The sequence below is a fragment of the Rana temporaria genome, chromosome 8 (assembly GCF_905171775.1).
Source record: "Rana temporaria chromosome 8, aRanTem1.1, whole genome shotgun sequence".
NCBI lineage: Eukaryota > Metazoa > Chordata > Amphibia > Anura > Ranidae > Rana > Rana temporaria.
The window spans coordinates 38,981,155-38,996,612 of record NC_053496.1 but is presented as its reverse complement, the minus strand read 5'-3'; positions in this window follow the sequence as shown (position 1 = coordinate 38,996,612).

Sequence of the window (15,458 nt, the reverse complement as noted above, 5' to 3'; positions counted from 1 at the left end):
TACTGAAGCGGAATCAGCAACTCAAAAATGTATATCAGATGTCGCCCACCTAGTCTGCCGGACAAAATCATTTATTCCATTGTTCCATTAAAGCAGAACTACAGCCAGGGGAGGGCTGGCAGCCTTAGGCCTGGGGGGCAAGTCCAGTCAAGTGGCCCGTAGGAGCGTGGAAAATTGATGGATCGAGGAAAACAGTCTAAGATTTTTTCATGATCACAAGAGTCCGCACAGAGGCCCCCTTACATCAGAGTCCGCACAGAGGCCCCCCTTACATCAGAGTCCGCACAGAGGCCCCCTTACATCAGAGTCCGCACAGAGGCCCCCCTTACATCAGAGTCCGAACAGCGGCCCCCCTTACATCAGAGTCCGCACAGAGGCCCCCTTACATCAGAGTCCGCACAGAGGCCCCCCTTACATCAGAGTCCGCACAGAGGCCCCCTTACATCAGAGTCCGCACAGAGGCCCCCCTTACATCAGAGTCCGCACAGCGGCCCCCCTTACATCAGAGTCCGCACAGCGGCCCCCCTTACATCAGAGTCCGCACAGAGGCCGCCCTTACATCAGAGTCCACACAGAGCCTCCCCTTACATCAGAGTCCACACAGAGGCCCCCCTTACAGAGTCCGCACAGAGGCCCCCCTTACATCAGAGTCCGCACAGAGGCCCCATATACATCAGATCTGATGTAAGGGGTGTTCTGGGAAACTTGATTTAAGGGTGCATGCTGTGGACTATTGTGTAAAGAGGGTCTCTGCTCACCAAAGCCTGCCCCCTCCTCCTTTAACAAAGTCCACAGAGCACCCCTTTTTATACACGGGGAGGCAGGAGAGACTAGAGAGGGTAAGCTTACCAGGATGGAGGCTGAGGCGCAGGCAGGCTGTCTGATGCTTTTTTGGGTTCAAACTTCCTGTCCAGTGCCCGCCCACACATTCCCGGGGAGTGTGGGCAGGGCAGACTCAGAAGGAGGAGGAGAAGATGAGCTCTATCTCTCTTCATGTCTGTGCAGAGAGAGAAGGGGATGTCAGCACTGGTGTGCGCTGAGGCTGAGCTATGTGTGAGACGAGACATAGCTCAGCTCTGCAGCCATCTACCTCGGAGCTGATACAGGCATGGCTGCACAGCGGGAGGTGAGCAGCGGCCGTGACCTGTGTTAACAGAGCTCCAGCAGGCATATTCCTGCTCTGCAAAAACAGCATTTGGTAGTGGCAGCCGGTGGCTGTGCATAGTGTGACCAGCCCGGAGGAGATTTCCACCCTGCCCCCCCTGCCAGCCCTCCCCTGACTACAGCCCAACATGACAAGATAAAAATAAACAGATCATTCAAAGATAGAATTATTATTATTATTATTACTATACAGGATTTATATCGCGCAAACAGTTTGCGCAGCGCTTTACAACATAGGGACAAACAGAACAGTTGCAATACAATTGAATACAGGACGAATCAGAGGGCCCTGTTCATTAGAACTTAGAATCTAAAAAAGGGAGGGTCAAGTGATACAAAAGATAATAACTGTGGGGGATCAGCTGATGGATAAAATAAAGGTACAGTTGTTAGGTGGAGTCAGGATAGGCTCCTCTGAAGAGAAAGGCTTTCAGGAATCGCCCTAAAAGTGGACAGAGTAGGAGAACAAAACTGCTATTGCTGTAATATCCAGCTTCAATTCAGAGATTTCTCCTGCAGTATTTTATTCTGCCACTAAATGTCCTCAGTCTGATGGCCAGATCATTTAACCTACTTCCTCAGAGCCCAGGTTGTCCCGGACCAGCCCCCAGTCTGTAACAGGACAGTGACTCGGAAGGAGATGAGAAAACTGTCTGCCTCATGTAGCTATTTTCTGCAAACTGCTCAAGCCTTTGAGCCAGAAGTTTGAGACCAGTACTTCTGAGGATCATGGGCCAGATCACCTTTGCTAGCTTGTTCTTCATAAAAAACAACAAGGGAATCATTTTTTACTTATTATTGAATTGAAAATGGGTTTTGGTGCCAGGGTTCAGTGATACCCAAAGTGGAACAAAAAATATATAAAAAATTACACGTATAATGCTATCTGTCACTAGCACCGGATTCACACACTGCTTTGGATTCACTGGAACAACAATAGTGTGACTCTAGAATTTTGCAGCTAAATGCCCAGGCCAGGTTTTGCGATTCGGCACTGCGTCGCTTTAACAGACAATTGCGTGGGCGTGCGACGTGGCTCCCAAACAAAATTGGCGTCCTTTTTTCCCCACAAATAGAGCTTTCTTTTGGTGGTATTTGATCACCTCTGCGGTTTTTATTTTTTGCGCTATAAACAAAAATAGAGCGACAATTTTGAAGAAAATGCAATATTTTTTACTTTTTGCTATAATAAATATCCCCCAAAAACATATATAAATTTTTTTTTTCCTCAGTTTAGGCCGATACGTATTCTTCTACCTATTTTTGGTAAAAAAAGAAAATCGCAATAGGCGTTTATTGATTGGTTTGCGCAAAATTTATAGCGTTTACAAAATAGGGGATAGTTTTATTGCATTTTTATAAATTATTTTTTTTTTACTACTATTGGCGGCGATCAGCGATTTTTTTCGTGACTGCGACATTATGGCAGACACTTCGGACAATTTTGACACATTTTTGGGACCATTGTCATTTTCACAGCAAAAAATGCATTTAAATTGCATTGTTTATTGTGAAAATGACAGTTGCAGTTTGGGAGTTAACCACAGGGGGCGCTGTAGGAGTTAGGGTTCACCTAGATGTGTGTTTACAACTGTAGGGGGGTGTGGCTGTAGGACTGACGTCATCGATCGAGTCTCCCTTATATAAGGGATCACTCGATCGATACGCCGCCACAGTGAAGCACAGGGAAGCCGTGTTTACATACGGCTCTCCCCGTGCTTCAGCTCCGGGGAGCGATCGCGACGGAGCGGCTATAAACCGGCGTAAGCGCGCGTAATTAGGTAGGCAGGTCGTGGGCGTGTTGTATTTAAATTAAGCGTGACCCCGAACGAACGGCGCATGCGCGCGCATGCTCAGTATCACGTCGTATTTACGCCCAAAGATACGCCGGCTCAATGCCTGTGACGTGAAAGTAACCTATGCACAGCCCCATTCACGTACGACTTACGTAAACGACGTAAAAAGATACGCTTGTTCCGACGTCCATAACTTGCATGGGCTGCGCCACCTAGAGACCTGCTTTATCTTTATGCCGGCGTATGTCTTACGTAAACGGCGTAACTAATTGCGACGGGCGTACGTACGTTCGTGAATCGGCGTATCTTGCTCATTTACATATTCGATGCGGAAATCAACGGAAGCGCCACTTAGCGGCCGGCGTAAATATGCACCCCAAGATACAACGGCGTAGGAGATTTACGCCGCTCGTATCTTGGCCAAATCTATGCGTAACTGATTCTATGAATCAGACGCATAGATACGACAGCGGCAATTCGGACTTACGACGGCGTATCTGGAGATACGCCGTCGTAAGTCTTTGAGAATCTGGGCCTCAGACTTCAGATATTAGGCCCCTTTCACACTTATACAACTTGTCCCTGCACTACTTTGGTCCGATTTTAATGTCACTTACACAGGCATTCCCTGAAATCTCGGCCGCGAATCGTGGCAAAATCGCGGTAAAATTGCGCGACTTTAAAGTTGCAGTAGTGTAAAAGGGGCCTAAATCAGATGAAGTTAGACGCTCACTTCACAGTGGGCATTTGGCGCCTAATTAAGCTCAAAAATCAATCAATCAATCAAGTAGTTAGAAGGGATAGGCCCTCTCTCTGCATCGCAGGCTTTGCACTATCACCAATTGACTAGCTATCTCAATCATCAAGGTAGTGCTCAGCCGTGACCAATACTCCTTATCACACATCAAACATCCAAATACCGTCTTGCTCCCTTTAAACCCTGGACATCTGTACTTGGCAAGGAGGACATGCCCACAAAGATATGGGCAGGTTGTAAAAAATGCTAAATGTTTGTTCCTTAGTGGTCTATGAAACGTGGCGTGAAACACAATTTAAGATTGCACATTGAGCCTACTATCGTTTCCGCCATGGTACTGAGGATCCATTTCAACCATCTTGCCCCTGATGTACCACCTTCTAACCAACTTTGTTTCACAGACTGTGGAACTGTCCAGCGACTTCCTCATTTTGGGATCAAGTCCTCAAGTACATTGGTCAATTCCCTTAAGTCTCTGTATCCAAAGACCCCGTGCTATGTATCTTCGGTTGTGACACAGCACCTGCTCCATTACAAACATCTAATTACAAAAGCCTACACCAATGTGACCATAATTGTCTTCTGGTGGCAGGCAGAGCTCTCAGGCAAGCCTGCATTCACCCTACTCTGCCACAAATAACTGCAATATAGTAGGTGCCAGGGGCGTAACTAGAAATCACAGGGCCCCATAGCAAAATGTTGTATGGGGCCCCCCAGAGCCGCCCTAGTGTCAATGCAGCGTGACCTGTGCTCCATACAGTATGACCGGTTCCCCATACAGCGTGACCTGTGCCCAATGCAGCATGACCTGTGCCCCATACAGCGTGACCTGTGCACCATACAGCGTGACCTGTGCACCATACAGCGTGACCTGTGCCCTATACAGCATGACCTGTGCCCCATGCAGCGTGACCTGTGCCCAATGCAGCGTGACCTGTGCCCCATACAGCGTTGCCCGTGCCCAATACAGCCTGGCCTGCCTGTGCCCAATACAGTCTGAACTGCCTGTGCCCCATACAGCGTGACCTGTGCCCAATACAACATTGCCTGTGCCCAATACAGCCTGGCCTGCCTGTGCCCAATACAGCCTCACCTGTGCAGAGGAAGAGGCAAGCCGGCCGGATCAGCAGAGAGCGAGATTGCCCGCTGTAATAGCTTTCATTTGAATTTCCCATCTTCCCGGAGCTCATCGTCACAGAGCCCCACCTCTTGGCCCAGCTCCTTTGATGACATCACATGTCCGACACTGGACCGGCGTTCTGTCGATCAAAGGTGCCGGACCAAAAGGTGGAGCTATGTGACATGAGCCCCGGGAACACTGGAAGTTCTAATGAAACCTATTACAGCGGGCAATTCTGCTCTCTGCTGATATGGACAGCTCGCCTCTTCCTCTCCTCTCTCTTCCCCTGGCTGGGAGACCATGCCGGCGATGCTCTTATCCTCACCGGGCCCCCCTGATCCTCACTCAGCTGCGGGCCCCATAGCGCCCGCGTGGGTCGCTATGGCGGTAGTTCCGCCACTGGTAGGTGCTTAAGACCCTTTTCACCTTGGAGAAACTGGACACTATCACTCAAAACTTCAACTCTATGCAGCGTTTCATTGCCAGGTGGCATTGCTTTATGGAGCATTCTTTCTCCCCAAGGGGAGATCTCACATATAGAGCCCTTTCCATATGCATGCGTACAGGGTGTGCCAGATGTGCCCAGGCACACCCTAATCACCCTGTACAGCACAGATTCCCCCTACTGTCCTGGGCACCCCCTTCCCCTACAGTGCTTTCAGCTTCCCTCCTCTCCCACCAGCTGCTGCTGCAGGCACACAGAGGGGGATATTTTAGAATGAGTGGGGAAGGGGCCAGTAACTATGTGATTTACTGGCCCCTTCCCTTTTTGAGTGAACACAATGAGTGATCAGTAACTTGTGTTTGAGCTTTGGGGGGCACACCCTAATCTAATAGGCTGCACACACCTATGGCCCTTCCGCTACACTGACTGGTACCTGCGTGCTGAGCTCCTGGGTCCAGTCCTGCAGGAGGAGACCCTTGTGAGAGGGCTCTGCCCCCCCCCCCCCCCCGATGCAGGAGTTTAGAGGAAGTCTAGAGGAAGACATCAAGTTATTTGCAAATCCACATTGGGGGTTCAAGTTGGGCTTGAAAAGGCTCACTGAAGAGATAGCCAGGTGGAAATTGGTGGGAAAGAGTTCAGCTGTCCTCCCTATGGTGAAGTGAGTCTCCCTCACTAGGAAGAGCCTGGAGGATATTGGTAGGAGGCAAACAATGATCCTGTGGCTAGGTGTGAGTAGGTGACCCCAGGGCTGAAGAATAGTGACTGTGTGTAGCTTTTAACTCTGGAAGGAGTACAGGTCACCAACAGTATAGGAGGATGTATCCAACATACAACAAAATGCTTTCAACAGTATATTTAACAGACCAAAAAGGGAACAAATAAGAGGAGCTTGTTGTTAGTAGTGACGAAGGACAAGGACCTCTTCCCCACATCCCTGGCTACACAGTTTTTGTCAAGTCCTTTAATTAAAAAAAAAAAAAAGACGTTCCGTGATGTACATCCATCAGTCGTGTTGACCAATGTAGATCCACATTAACCATAATTCCTGATTCATGCCAACAAAAAAGAAAAAAATGCCACCTGCCAAAGTTCATCTGGTCCTGGCGGATGACAGTTCATATATACAATGGGGTGGGGTCTCCCAGGTGACCAAATATGGACATGGGTGTGAGGAAGAGGCCCTGGTCATCATCAACATGGGGACAAGGTATCCCCCCATCCCCAGGTTGGGGACATGTGACCTAGTATGGTTCAGTATGCATGCTTGGATAAGGGTCTGATATGGATTTTCTGGGGGGACCCCACACTTTTACTTCCTTGGTCCTTGCGTGGGGTTCCTGCTTAAAATCCATATGCGAGCTGAAGGGCCTGGTTTGAATTAGGGTGAAGAACCACACAACTCTTTTTTTTTTAACTATCCCCTATCTGAGGTCTGAAGTGCCTGCAATGCAGCTGATCTGAGGTTCGAAGAGCATGCGCTGGGGCTGATCTGGGATCTGAAGTAGGGCAGATCTAAGGACTGAACTGCATGCACTGGGGCTGATCTGAGGTCTAAAGTGCATGCATTGGGGCAGAGGGTTAACTACAGTATAACATTCAGAGCCCCAGTGCAAGAAACCTGACTGCCGGGGGCCCTTTCCATAGGACCTGGGGCCCTTCCCACGACTGTGATGCAATTTAAGTGCCATAGATTGCAATGTTAAATCACAAGTCAAAAGCAAGTCTCAAGGAAATCACAAGCAAGTTGCACAACTTTGGGGTTAGAGGCAGTGCAAACCGAGCCCTACGGGGGACCTTGTCACATATTCTGCAGCAGGCCCCCTTCTTACCTTCTTAGCCCCCCCTCCCCCGCAGTGGTGGAACATCAGGGAGCAGTTGCAAGTGCAAACTTTGCAACCCTGGGAGCTCTGCCATTGTATTGGGGCTAATCTGAGGTCTGAACTCCATGCACTGGGGCAGATCTAAAGTCTGAAGTGCATGCCTTGTGACTGACCTGAGTTTGGAAGTGCATGCATTGGGGCTGGTGACCTGAGGTCTGAACTTCATGCACTGGGGCAGATCTAAAGTCTGAAGTGCATGCCTTGTGGCTGACTTGAGTTTGGAAGTGCATGCATTGGGGCTGATGATCTGATTTCTGATTATCTGAGGTTTGACGTGCTTTGACCAGCGACTTACCGGCCTCCAAGCTTGCGTGTGTTCGAGCCAGCAGCAGGCAATGGCAGAGTACCATGTCGCAAAAAGTTCCCTTTCAATCCTCTTACCACTCAAGTTGGCATTAGATTTGCACCGCTTGTCCTGCCAGTTTCCTATCTGCCACGGCTTATAAAAAAAAATAACCTTGCCTTTTATCGTCTAAAAAATACACTCCTTGCTCATTAACATGAGCAGAAAAAAAAGGTTAACTCAAAATCTTCAAGCAGCTGGAGGCCTCTTCTACTAAATTAATATTTACAGTATTTATCAAAAGCCAATCGCCGTTTTTCCGTAAAACAGGTCTTTTTACATTTTTGATGTTTGCTTGCAGTGCGCCTTTTAATTAGCCTCAAATGAAGGCTGACCCAGAGACGGCTCCTTTTTTTTTTTCTTTTTAGACTTGCAATAAATAATCCATTAATTGCAACCTTTTTATTTAAATACTGTTATGCCAGATGATACATAATAATGAGTTAATATGTTCGCTTGCGGAGTACTAGTCTGATTAATCACTCGGCGGCTTGTTAAAAAATTATGCATTGCCGACTTGCTGGCCCTCATCATCTTTTTTTTTTTTGCTGGACAGATTTATATACATTTAGCTGTAAGGGGACTTGATTAACCATTCGCAGATGGTGAGTTTATAAGCTCTAATTATCTGGTGAGTCTCAAATGAGGCAGTAAAGGACATTATGTTCGATCACTCTCCCTCCTCGTTACGTCGTTTACCATCTAGGCATAAATGGCTGCAGATATGGAATGTTCACGCTGAACTCCAGGCAACCAGCTGAGCGCATGGTGGAAACAAGACATGTGCATTCGTTTTTGTCCGAATGCATTTTCGTCCGAATTTCAGGTATTCTCGTTATCGTTTTAACAAACGATAACGAAGTCACAGAAAACGAAAACCGAAAGATCCGACATAAACAAATGCTTTATTTTCGTTTGGTCAAATGTGCCTAACCTTAACTCTATTAGTCCAATATTATTCTACATAAAGAGAAAAGATTCGACATTATAGAGACATGAAGAAGAGTCGACATAGAGAGAAAAGATTCGACATAGAGAGAAAAGATTCGACATAGAGAGACATGAGGCTATAATGAATTGTTGGCTCCCGGCAATTCAGAGAGAATTCATTCATAAAAAAAAAAAATAGGAAAACTAAGGAAGTGTACATAATTGTAAAAAAACACACACACACACACACACACCGTGGAAAAAAGTCCTTTATTAAAAAAAAAATAATAATCCAGCGGTGGTAATCCACTCTCGATCCCCACTCCCCGCTCCAACATTGTCAGTATCCAGCGACGGGTGATCTCCTCCCAGCCGGGGTCCAGCGATGAGAAGATCATCCAGGTCCGGGATCCAGAGCGCAGCATCGCCGGCCGCCTGTCTCCACCGGATCGAGAGTGGATTACCACCGCTGGATTTTTAATTTTTTTTAATAAAGGACTTTTTTCCACGGTGTGTGTGTGTTTTTTTTACAATTATTTACACTTCCTTAGTGAAATGGTAGGGGTACAATGTACCCCATTACCAATTCACATAGGGGGGGCAGGATCTGGGGGTCCCCTTTGTTAAAGGGGTCTTCCAGATTCTGATAAGCCACCCGCCCGCAGACCCCCACAACCACCGGGCAAGGGTTGTGGGGATGAGACCCTTGTCCCCATCAACATGGGGACATCCTCCCCATGTTGAGGGCATGTGGCCTGGTACGATTCAGGAGGGGGGGCGCTCTCTTGTCCCCCCTCTTTTCTGAGGCCGGCCAGGTTGCATGCTCTAATAAGGGGTCTGGTGTGGATTTTTGGGGGAACTCCACGCCATTTTTTTTTAAATTTGGGATGGAGTTCCCCTTAAAATCCACATCAGACCTGAAGGGTCTGGAATGGATATTTGGGGGGAACCCCACGTCATTTTTTTTTTTTTTTTTATGAATGAATTCTCTCTGAATTCCCGGGAGCCGACAATTCATTATAGCCGTGAGTGATTTTTAAATGACTTTAAACAACATTAGAATTCTTCTATAGCTTGTAGGCGGAACATTCGACCGGAAATGTACGATTGTGGCATCGTACAGTTTCGTTGCTCAGTCGAAACTTTTTTTTTTTTAAAAGATTCTATCGAATCTTTTTTTTTTAAGATTCCGTCAAATCTTTTTTCTTTTTTTTAAAGATTCCGTCAAATTTTCTTAAAACATTTGACAGACACCATAAGCCTTCAATGACAGATTCGACCTTAATTAATTTGGATTTTCGGACGAATACATTTTTTTTACGAAAAACTAAATAAATAAAAAACGAATTTCGGGAGTAACTAAATAAATTTATTTTTCGGACGAAAACGAAATTCCGAAACGAAATATGCACATGTCTAGTGGAAACCAAATATGTGAAATATCTCCTTCTTCCCAGAAGATTTGTATTCTGTTCAGGCGGTCTTGTGATCCAGACAGATCCTTGATAGAGATGAGCTGAATTGTCCTGGATTTGGTTCTAGCAGGGCTTAAGGAACTGTAAATAAATCAATGAGAGACAAATCTGTCAAATCAAAAATGCCGATTTCCTGGGCTAAAAAGCAAAAGTTTGCAAAAAAATTCTATATTTTAGCTTGTTCAATTAGGCTTTGACAATAAACCTGGAAGCTGATTGGTTTATATGCAGAGCTGCACCAGATTTTTCACTCTCCGGTTTTAGTATATCAACCCCCATAGAATTGACTATTAGTCCCAACCATTTGGTGGAGGGGGGATTATAGTGTGGGGTTGTTTTTCAGGAGTTGGGATTGGCCCCTTAGTTCCAGTGAAGGGAAAATTTAACAGCTCCACCAACTTCTTGCTGTCCCCCTCGTTCCTCCTCCTCCTCCATCCTCAGCAGTGTTGTCAACCATCAGTATTTTTATGGCAGCCAGTAAAAAACGATTGCTTTTCTCCTGCCAGTAAATGCCATTAAGAGGAAAAGGTTGCCAGTAAAAAATATGGCTATGACGCTTGGAACTGGGCATGCACTGCTTGGGTCTGCTACAGTGTGTTACATAGTTACATAGTTAGTCAGGTTGAAACGGCCTAACGAACGGCGCATGCGCGCACATGCTCAGTATAACGTCAAATTTTCTCCCTAAATTACGCCGGCTCAATGCTTAGTCGACATGAACGTAACCTACGCCCATCCCCATTCACGTACGACTTACGGAAACAACGTAAAATACGACGCTGTTCAGACGTCCATACCTTAACATGACTTACCCCTGCTTTATGAGGGGTAAAGTTACGCTGGTCGTACGCCTTATGTAAACAGCGTATATTAATACGCCGGGCGCAAGTACGTTCGTGAATCGGCGTATCTAGCTCATTTGCATATTCGACCCGGAAATATACGGAAGCGCCCCTAGCGGCCAGTGTAAATATGCACCTAAGATACGACGGCGTAAGAGACTTACGTCAGTCGTATCTTAGACAAATTCTGGCGTATCTGATTCTTTGGATCAGGCGCCGAGATACGACGCCTCACATTCGGACTTACGGTGGCGTAAATCCTTTCTGATCTGGCCCTTTGTGTCCATTTTTGCTCCATTTCCATAGGGACAGGGACTCTCGCTATTACAATAGAAAGCAAAGAAAGTGAATACAAGGGGTGGGGGATGGGTCTCCTATATTAATTAATTAACTCACCAACATCTTTTTGTTATTCTGCACCAAGAATTGATGGCTATAGACCAGGGGCTAGATTCAGCATTGAATTACGCCGGCGTATCTATATATACGCCGCGTAAATTCAAAGCTGCAACGGCGTATATTCTTTCTGTATTCAGAAAGCAAGATACGCCGACATTAGCCTAAGATCCGACTGGCGTAAGTCTCTTACACCGTCGTATCTTAGGGTGCATATTTACGCTGGCCGCTAGTTGGCTTTTCCGTAGTTTTCAGCGTAAAATATGCAAATGACCTAGATACGCCGATTCACAAATTTACGTACGCCCAGGCGCTATTTTTTTACGTTGTTTACGTTAGGCTTTTTCGGCATAAGGTTGCTCCTGCTATTATGAGGCATACGCAATGTTAAGTATGGACGTCGTTCCTGCGTTGAATTTTGAATTTTTTACGTCGTTTGCATAAGTCGTTCGCGAATAGGGCTGGACGTAATTTACGTTCACGTCGAAAGCAATGACGATTTGCGGCGGAATTTCGAGCGTGCGCACTGGGATTTTTTCACGAACGGCGCATGCGCTGTTCGTAAAAGACGTCAACTACGCGGGGTCACAGTTAATATACATAAAACACGCCAACATCATCCACATTTGACATACGTTACGCCGCCGTAACTTAGGGCGCAAGTTGTTTCTGAATACAAAACTTGCGCCCTAAATTACGGCGGCGTAACGTATCTGAGATACGTTACGCCAGGCGGATAGATACACCATTGTATCTGAATCCAGCCCTATGAATTTAGGAATTTCGCTTTTCAGGAAGACCATAGCAACAGGATTTCAATTAAAAATCCCTTTAAACAGACAACAGCCCAGACTCTTAATATAGTCTGACTGCAGTGATTTGGGTTCATGAGTTGCGGGCGTGCCATTTGATCCGGAAAACAATGTTATATTGTATTTCTTTTGGGCGATCCAAGTACTTAGTTGCACAAGAAAAGGCAAGATTTACTTTGAGATGTTTCTTTTGAAAAAAAAAAATTATTTATTTAGTTTCTCTTTTTTGGAGATAATAGATTTTCCGCTGGATCTGTTCCTGCTTCAGCAAACTTTGCTAATTTAGAACTTGTTTAACCACTTCAATACCAGGCACTTACACCCCCTTCCTGCCACTTTGAATGACAATTGCGCGGTCATGCAGCACGGTACCCACATTTTTTATCATTTTGTTCCCTCAAATAGAGCTTTCTTTTGGTGGTATTTGATCACTGCTGGTGCTTTTATTTTTTGCACAATAAATAAAAAAATAAAAAAAAATTGAAAATAAATAAATATTTTCTTTGTTTCTTTTATAAGATTTTGTAAATAAGTAAGTTTTTTCTTTTAATGATGAGGCTGCACTGATGAGGTGGCACCAATGAGGTGGCACTGATGATGGGCACTGATAGGTGCCACTGGTATGCAGCACTCATGAGCCGTTTTTCAGGCACTTTACAGGCGCCATTGTTAGCCCAAAAGCGCCTGAAAAATGCCCCAGTGTGAAAGGAGTCTAAACAAGTAACATGTAAAAATGTTTAAATTGTCACCTATGGAGATTTTTTAAATAACCATAGTTTGTCGCTATTCCACCAGTGTGCGCAATTTTAAAGCACAACATTTTAGGTATCTATTTACTCGGCGTAACGTCATCTTTCACTTTACACAAATAAGGTAACTATGGAATTTTGTTTTTTTAAATTCATTAAAATTTATTTTTATCAAAAAAAATTGTGCTTGAAAGACCACTGCGCAAATACAGTGTAAAATATTGTAACAATCTCCATTTCATTCTCTAGGGTCTCTGCTATAAAAAACGCATGGCACCTAAGGTTCAGGAGAACAACCTCAGAGCTTAGAAATGAATAACACACAGGGTACAGGGGTCAGGAGTGTGTAACTCGCAGAGCCCAGGGGTTAGGGATGCATAATGAACAGAGTGCTAGCCTTAGCAGTTCATAGGGCACATTACTCAGGATTCCATAATGCACATAGCTCAGGAATGCATAGCACCTAGGGCTAAGGAGTTGCTATAGCACAAGGTTCAGAGTTTAGAAATGAATAACACGCAGTGTGCAGGGATCAGGAGTGTGCAACACACAGAGCACCAGGCTTAGGGGTGAGTAATAAAAACAAAGTGGAGCGGTCAGAAGTTTATCACGTACAAAGTGCAGGAGTCAGGAGTGTGCAGCATGCTGTATGCAGGAGGCAGGAGTGTGCAACACATAGTATGCAAGAGGCAGGAGTGTGCAACACGTAGTATGCAAGAGTCAGGAGTGTGCAACGCGTACTATGCAGGAGTCAGGAGTGTGCAACATGTAGTATGCAAGAGTCAGGAGTGTGCAACGTGTACTATGCAGGAGTCTGCAACATGTTGTATGCAAGAGTCAGGAGTGTGCAACGTATACTATGCAGGAGTCAGGAGTGTGCAACATGTAGTATGCAAGAGTCAGGAGTGTGCAACATGTAGTATGCAAGAGTCAGGAGTGTGCAACGTGTACTATGCAGGAGTCAGGAGTGTGCAACATGTAGTATGCAAGAGTCAGGAGTGTGCAACGTGTACTGTGCAGGAGTCAGGCGTGTGCAATGTGTACTATGCAGGAGTGTGCAACATGTAGTATGAAAGAGTCAGGAGTGTGCAATGTATACTATGCAGGAGTCAGGAGTGTGCAACACTTAGGGCCAGATTCTCATCCAGCAGCGTATCTTTGCTGTGGCGTAACGTATCCGATTTACGTTACGCCTCCGCAACTTAGACGGGCAAGTGCTGTATTCTCAAAGCACTTGCTCCGTAAGTTGCGGAGGCGTAGCGTAAATCGGCCGGCGTAAGCCCGCCTAATTCAAATTTGGAACAGGGGGCGTGTTTTATGTAAATGTTCTGTGACCCGACGCGATTGACGTTTTTCACGAACGGCGCATGCGCCGTCCGTGGAAATCTCCCAGTGTGCATTGCTCCTAATACGCCGCAAGGACGTATTGGTTTTGACGTGAACGTAAATTACGTCTAGCCCCATTCACGGACGAGTTACACAAACAACGTAAAATGTTCAAATTTCGTCGCGGGAACGACGGCCATACTTAACATTGGTACGCCGCACTTATGCCACCATATAGCAGGGGTAACTATACGCCTGGAAAAGCCTAACGTAAACGGCGTAACTTTACTGCGTCGGCCGGGCGTACGTTCGTGAATTCGCGTATCTAGCTGATTTACATATTTTGACGCGTAAATCAGCGTACACGCCCCTAGCGGCCAGCGTAAATATGCAGTTACGATCCGACGGCGTAAGAGACTTACGCCTGTCGGATCTAATAGATATCTATGCGTAACTGATTCTAAGAATCCGGCGCATAGATACGACGGCGCAACGCAGAGATACGATGGCGTATCTGGAGATACGCCGTCGTATCTCCACTGAGAATCTGGCCCCTAGTATGCAAGAGTCAGGAGTGTGCAACGTGTACCGTGCAGGAGTCAGGAGTGTGCAACATGTACTGTGCAGGAGTCAGGAGTGTGCAACACATAGTATGCAAGAGTCAGGAGTGTGTAACATGTACTATGCAGGAGGTTAGGAGTGTGCAAAATGTAATATGCAGGAGTCAGGAGTGTGCAACACATAGTATGCAGGAGTCAGGAGTGTCCAACACGTGATATGCAGGAGTCAGGAGTGTCCAACACGTGATATGCAGGAGTCAGGAGTGTCCAACACGTGATATGCAGGAGTCAGGAGTGTCCAACACGTGATATGCAGGAGTCAGGAGTGTCCAACACGTGATATGCAGGAGTCAGGAGTGTCCAACACGTGATATGCAGGAGTCAGGAGTGTGCAAAATGTAATATGCAGGAGTCAGGAGTGTACAATGCATAGTATGCAGAAGTCAGGAGTGTACAATGCATAGTATGCAGGAGTCAGGAGCATGAACTGCACAAAATGAAAGGGTCAGAGGTAGGTAGCACACAGGCCAGTGTACCACCGAAAAGTTTTACCATGTTAAGGTTGAGTGAGGGTGGGCAGGGCAATGCAGTACCGAAGCTGTATATAATTAATAATAAGTAAAAAAAAAAAATATGCCAGAAAGTCATGGCTTTGGCACCTGAGGCATCCCAAAGAGAAGCAGAGCACATGCTCCATATGCCCAGCACTAGCTATGCTCTCATGGAGACACAGAGACATAACATTGTCACACCCTTACAGGAAGTGCCTGAACAACGGCCATGGTGAGATCACTAGGGAATCTTTTAATGAAAGATGCATTTAATTTTATCTAACATTTTTTTTAATGTAATATTGTAATTTT